The following is a 6920-nucleotide window of genomic DNA, read 5'->3' as shown; positions in this document are numbered from 1 at the left end:
TGGGAAGTTCAAGTTCCTCCCCCTCCCTCCAGGTCCAGGAAGGTGAGTATCCAAACAGACTGGATCCCCAAAATCCAGTATATGCAGAGGAAACAGGTCCCAGTATCATAGTCAATGGCTTTTCAGAAAGACTTCGGGCCAGCCACATTCAGAGAATCCGGCCAAATTCCGAGAATCTGGTTAGATCACGTCCTCGTTCAGTCCCAGTCCAACTGGCCTTGGTAAACTCTCATTAGATCCGTTCCCTTGTATCAGTGGGTGATAGCATCCCTCGCAGTACTGATTTCGTTTTTCATGTTCTTCCTCCTTCTGCTCCTCATTTGGACCTCGGGGGCTCAGTCCGGTGCTCCAATATGGGTCTCCGACTGTATCGCCGTCCTTCGCCAGATGAAGGATCTATGGTGATAAGCAAAAATATACATCAGTATGGTTATGGGCCACGGCCGATTCAGGCACCCTCTCCTCTGTCCAGAGAACAATCTGGGGGATCTCTCCTTGGACCTGGGATCCCATATATAATCAAGTCTCCTGTAAACCCTTCTAATGCAGTTTCTTGTGCCATGGCGATCCTCCCAACCATAAAATCATTTTTGCTGCTGCTCCATAACTGTACGTTTGCTACTGTTATGCATCGTAAATGTAAATACCCGAGATGCCACTCCCAAGGGGTCACCATCCACAGGGTGAGAAACACCGGCCTAAAGAGTCCCCTGCTGGAAGAGTGTAGTGTTACTCTGAAATAGGATGGACACAAGGCTTCGGCACCTCTCCAAATCATTTATACACTCAGTGATCCATGATTTATTCCGTAGCATCTGGGAAAATACGGTTAGGGTTAGAGTTACCCACTAATGGCAAAAATGTCTAAACAATTGATACTTATGTTACTACAACAATGTAAACAGCCACTAGAGCCAAAATATTTATTTCCAACTTTCTATTTTGGTGTCATCTTCCAGGCACTGCAGCAAGCTCTTGGCTAAGGAACAACAGAAAGAACTGCACCACCCAAAAGGAAAAATCTATTGTCTCTTGTGCGTCCCCAGTGAAAGCATCATGGAGCGCTGGCTGCCAGCAGGCCCTCCTGCCAGCTGGTCCAACGGGCCGAAGGGAGAATGTTAATAAATATTCTAATGAAAGGACATGGTTCGGTGGTAATTAACATATGCCATTAGTATCTGTCCCTTTGACCAGTCATGGCAGACAGGCGGCAACCGTACACACAAATGAGCATCTGCCGGGAACGCGTGTGGACAGGGGTGGTACAGTGTCCTTGTGGGCTGCTGGTGGTGTCAGTGGCTTTAAGACTGGAGGCCACTTAAGCAAAAATCCAGGGAAGACTTTTGTTCCACAGTCATGTGATGTCAATGTATTTACACTCATTTAATTTTCTTTTACTTATTAATATATATTATATTATATATTATATAATTATAATATTATATATTAATATTATATAATTAATATGATTATTAATTAAATAATTAATTTAATTATTTTATTTAAAATAAATAAAAAGAATTTATTTTATTTTATTTTATTTTGAGTCGGAGTCTTGTTACGTACTCCAAACTGGTTTAGAAGCAATCCTGCCTCAGCTTCCCGAGTGTTCCTGGGAACTGAATCCAGGGGCTACTCTATAATGCAGAGCTACATTCTCAGACTCAGTTTAGTTTTTTTTTTTTTTAAAAAAGTACCAACCAACATTTTCCTTTCGTGTTTAATCAATGGGTACAAGACTGCAATTTAGCATTTTTTTTCCCTATTTGAAACAAGGTCCCATCTAGCCCAGGCTGGCCTTGAAGTCCCCATGTCAGTACTGACACCACAGAGTGCACCAACCACTGTACCAGTTCCGGAAGTACTGCGGATTGAACGTACGGCTTCCCGCACTCTGGGCAAGCACTCTGTCTGTGGCGAAGCTACACCCAAGGCTGGACTTTTCCCCTAACGTGTCCAGGGATGGCAAGAAGGACACAGCCATATAGATCCTCTGCTAGTCACATCTCTCAAGCCTTAGCCTCTCCTTTATGTAACAATGCAGGCCTCATACTGGCTCAGAAAATGCTCTGTCTCAACACAGCGCCGCAGAAGCGGAGATGCAGGGTCAGAGGGTTCCGTGGCACATTTTGCCAGTGAGAAACAGAGGCCCAGAAAGACGAACTGATGTCTTACATCAGGCCTGACACACTGACTCTCAGGAAAGCTGCTACGGTCCACGGTCACACTGTGGCATTAGGTGCTTCTTCCTGTCTTTGACCATGATTTGAGTGGCTGGTCTCTTGTGACTTTGGTGAGAAAGAAGGAAGGATAGGAAAGAGACATCACATTAGCTCCTCTCCGTGCGTGCTGACCTCCTGGGTTCAAAAAGATTTGGGAAGGAACACAGCACATTTCGGAGAAACCGGAAGCACTGAAACTCGGGGCCCCTTGCCCGGGAGACACATGAGAAGTTAAAACCAGAAAACCTTGCAAGAGCGAAGAAGTCGCACATAAAGCAAAGATTCAAACATCAGAGAAATTATAGGAAAATCCAAGCTGACAAGAAAGATGTCTCAAGCATGAGGGTAGAAGGCTCCAGGAGAGTCTCCTGTGTAATTTAACAAATAGTTAAATTTGTAATTTAACAAATAATTTGAGTCACTGTCTTTGGGTATCTGTGGATGATTAAAGTTGGCTGACGTTTTTCTTTATACTGTGGTTAAAGAAAGAAGACAGCGAAAACTATAGAGAAATTAGTTCAATTTACTTATCATAAGGTTCAAGTGTTGCTCAAGCTTTTCTGAAAGTACAACATGCTAATTTTCAGTGTCTGACATCTGCTTACTAATCAGACACTCGGAGTGTGATATCCACTCACTAGACAGACCCACGTACTGTTTAGTGAGTGGATATCACTTTTATCTTTATTGGTGTCTCCTCACTAGCCGGCAGCTCACCTCCCAGTCATCATTGAAGTACAAGGTAAGCTACTCCATTTGGTGATAGATGAACACAGCTTCCGTGGAGCTCCTATGGGTGGAGACCTGGGGAGGCAGCTCAGTTGGCGAAGGCACTAGCTGTAGATGCTGAAGGTCAGAATTCCAGCTCTGTGCCTGCCAGCCTGGATCATGCAGGGCATCCTGGAAGCAAGAGAGACTTTGCCTTGGCAAGGTGGAAGGTGAGACTAACTCTCAAAAGTAGTTCCTTCCTCGCATATACTTACTCACCTCTCTCTCTCTCTTCTCCCTGCCCCCAGGTTAATGAATTAATTCATTTCAACGAGCATCTTGTGGAAGATGTGGCTGTTGTTGTACCTGCCGTTTGGTCAGGCTCCATGTCACGCTCAGCATCCAGGAGGTGATCATTTTCTGCTTTGGAAGAAGGACGGACAAAAGAGCAATTTTGAAAATGAAAGGACTGAGAGTTTCCCTTCGACTGAATGTGTGGGTTTAATTATGTGCTGCTCCGGGCAGGGGACATGGACCTGCTAAAGGCTGATGGACCAGGAGACATAAATGAAAGTGTATCCAATAATCCTGGAGGTCGTAGGGGTCAATGCTCTGGTTTAACAGACGTTGAGACGTAAAGCCAGCTCTACATTTGCTTTGGTCAGGACGACTGTTACTGTGTTGAAACACCGTGACCAAAAGGAACTTGGGGAGGAAAGGGTTTGTTTGACTTACACTTTCACATCACTGTTCATCGTTGAAGGGAGTCAGGACAGGAAGTCAACAAGGCAGGGTCCTAGAGGCAGGAGCTGATGGAGAGGCCACGGAGTGGGTGCTGCTTACTGACTTGATCCTCAAGGCTTAGCCTATTTTCTTATAGAACCCAGGACCACCAGCCCAGGGATGGAACCATGCACAATGGGCTGGACTCTCCCTTGTCAATCACTACTTAAGAAAATGTTCTAGAGACTTGTCTACAGCCTGATCTTATAGAAGCATTTTCTCAATTGAGGTTCCCTTCTCGGGTGACTATAGCTTGTGTCAAGTTGACATAAAACTAGACAGAACAATACCACACACACACACACACACACACACAGAGAGAGAGAGAGAGAGAGAGAGAGAGAGAGAGAGAGAGAGAGAAACAGAGAGAGAGACTATAACAACAGCAAAAAAAATTAATCAATTCGAGCAGAAACTGTTTCAGAGTCAATATATGCAGACTAAGAAGGAAGATGAATGGAGACATTGCCATTTGTCCTCAGGTAGAAGCCATGGTGACAGCAGGTGATTGTACAAGGCTCAATCCTGGCATATTGTTCATGTGGGGTTAGAGATGATACACTCATTGTCTCTGTTCATTTTCTGTTGCGGAATAACTGAATTCCACAAGCTAGGTAATTTATCAAGAATAGAGTTTTATTTAGAACCCCTAGCAGCAGAGAAATTCAGGAGCATAGTGCTTGTGCCTACCCTGTGCAGCACCCAAAGAGGACCTTCTTACTGGCAGAGGCCAAGGCAGAGTTCTGAAGCATCACATGACAGACGTGGGGAGTCAGAACAAGCTTGCTGCTTCTGCTTCTTTTTCTCATTTTGCCTTTTATAGCATCATTAGTTCAATCATGAGGCCCCCCTCATGACGTCATCCAACCTTAATTGCCTCCCAAGGGCATACCACCAAATGCTATTGATAGATGATTGTCAAGCCGCTTGCAAGTTGTGCAAAGAACTTCCTGAGATGTCAACGGTAGCAGGACAGGCTTTTCAGTGACATGGTTGCTTGAGTCATCCTTGCTCCTGGAAGCCACCCCTCATCCATACTTCTGTTGGCAACCTCAATGAAAACTCATTGGCTCACCAAGTTGGAGTTTGGTACAGTTATGACTTTGATCTGTCCTTGTGCTGGCTGGTTTTGTGTCAGCTTGACACAAACTAAAGTCATCTGAGAAGAGGGAGCCCCAACTGAGAAAATGTCTCCATTAGATTGAACTGCAGACAAGACTTAGGGCATTTTCTTAATTAGTGACTGTGGGTGGTACCATCTCTGGGCTGGTGTTTCTGGTTTCTCTAAGAAAGAAGGCTGGGCAAGTCATGGGGAGCAAGCAAGTAAGCAACATCAGTCCGTGGCCTCTGCATCAGCTCCTGCCTCCAGAATCCTGCCTGGTTTGAGTTCCTACCCTGACTCCCTTCAGTGATGAAGAACAATATGGAAACGTAAGCCAAACAAGCCTGTTTCTCCTCAAATTGCTTCAGTCATAGTGTTTCGTCACAGCAATAGTAACACTAATTAAACCAAGCCTAGTTTCTCATTCTCCGTTGAACAGGTGTATGTGTATGGATTCTCCTCAAGAAGAATCTGACCCATGGAATCCATGCACATGTGTTTATCTGTGTCTACTTATATCTATGTTAGTAGTTCAAAAACCAGAACAATTCACACACACGTGCACATGTGCACATGCATGCGTGCGCGCGCGCACACACACACACACACACACTCACACATACACTGTTGTGTAACAATTTTCTCACGGAAACATTCCATCCTAAAGAAAGCTCCTTAAGCAGGAAGGCAAACAACTCAAAACAGCTTCAGGAAGTCCCTGAAACTGACCAGATTCATTAGGCCCCGCCCAGTCAGAGTGAGCAATAAAAGCTGAGAGTCCTCCTCAGACCAAGGGTTTGAGCTGCAAAGACTTTCAGAGGAGAAACACTACAAAGCAGACTATGAGACCACACTAGCTGCCTGGAAAACATTTGGACCAATGGAGGCACCCGGAAAGAACACACTCCATCCTGTTGAGCTGCCTGCAGGCTGTGTAGTGTGCTCCAGGTTCCCAGCTTGGTGAGCTGCCACCAATTCTAAAGTGGGCTCTGGTGATGTAGTTGTCTTTGAGTTGTCTCTACTCCTGTTAAGTAACCCTGTTGACCAAGGCTTCTGTTCCACCCAGTCCTGCAGCCTTTCAGCTCCAAAGAAACACACAGAGGTCTATATTAATCATGAACTGATTGGCCTATTAGCTCAGGCTTCTTATTAACTCTTATAACTTATATTAACCCATAATTCTTGTCTGTGTTAGCCACGTGGCTTGGTACATTTTTTGACAAGACAGTCACATCTTGCTTGCTCTGAGTTGTTGGGTATGGTGGTACACACCTTTAATCCCAATGCCTGGGAGGCAGAGGTAGGTTGACCTCTGTGACTTCAAGGGTCAGAGGTAGATTGACCTCTGTGATTTCAAGGTGTGGTAGCATGTACCTTTAATCCCAATGCCTGGGAGGCAGAGACAGACAGATCTCTGTGAGTTCAAGGTATGGTAGCACACGCCTTTAATCCCAAAGCTTAGGAGGCAGAGGCAGACAGACCTCTATGAATTCAAGGTGTGGTGGCAGACACCTTTAATCCCAGCACTAGGGAGGCAGAGACAGACTGATCTCTGTAAGGTCAAGGACAGCCTGGTCTACAGAGTTATTCCAGGACAAAGATATACAAAGAACCTGTCTCTAAAGTAAAAGTAAAAATATAAGAAATAGAGGTTAAAGTAAAGCCACATAAAGATGGGAAATACACAGAGACTCTTGATACTGTATGCTATTATGCTCTCTTTGAATTGTTTGAATGCTGAGGAAGGAGCAACAGCTGCTAAAAGATATTTGTTTATAAATGCTGCTGAACTAATCCAAGATAGATGTGTTGAAAATACCTTGACTTCAAAATTTGTATCTAAGGTTATGATGCTTTGGAAAAGTTCTTCTTTTGTTTTCACAGAGGATGAGACCCTGTGGATTGCTTCTATCCCAATATGGCATGATAAACCACGCCCTCCTGAAAGGTTGCTATGAACACCCTCAAAAAATTTGCTCAACTGCCGACTGAGATGAATCTAGAACACAGTTTATACCATGAAAGACCTGACTAACAGCGCCCTATACAACAGAAAGAAGTTTGGAGAGAAATAACTACATCCATGTTCCCAAATATTGTTTATA

Source organism: Myodes glareolus, chromosome 12, assembly GCF_982192425.1.
Source record: "Myodes glareolus chromosome 12, mMyoGla1.1, whole genome shotgun sequence".
NCBI classification, from domain to species: Eukaryota; Metazoa; Chordata; class Mammalia; order Rodentia; family Cricetidae; genus Myodes; species Myodes glareolus.
Note: the sequence above shows the minus strand (reverse complement) of the source record.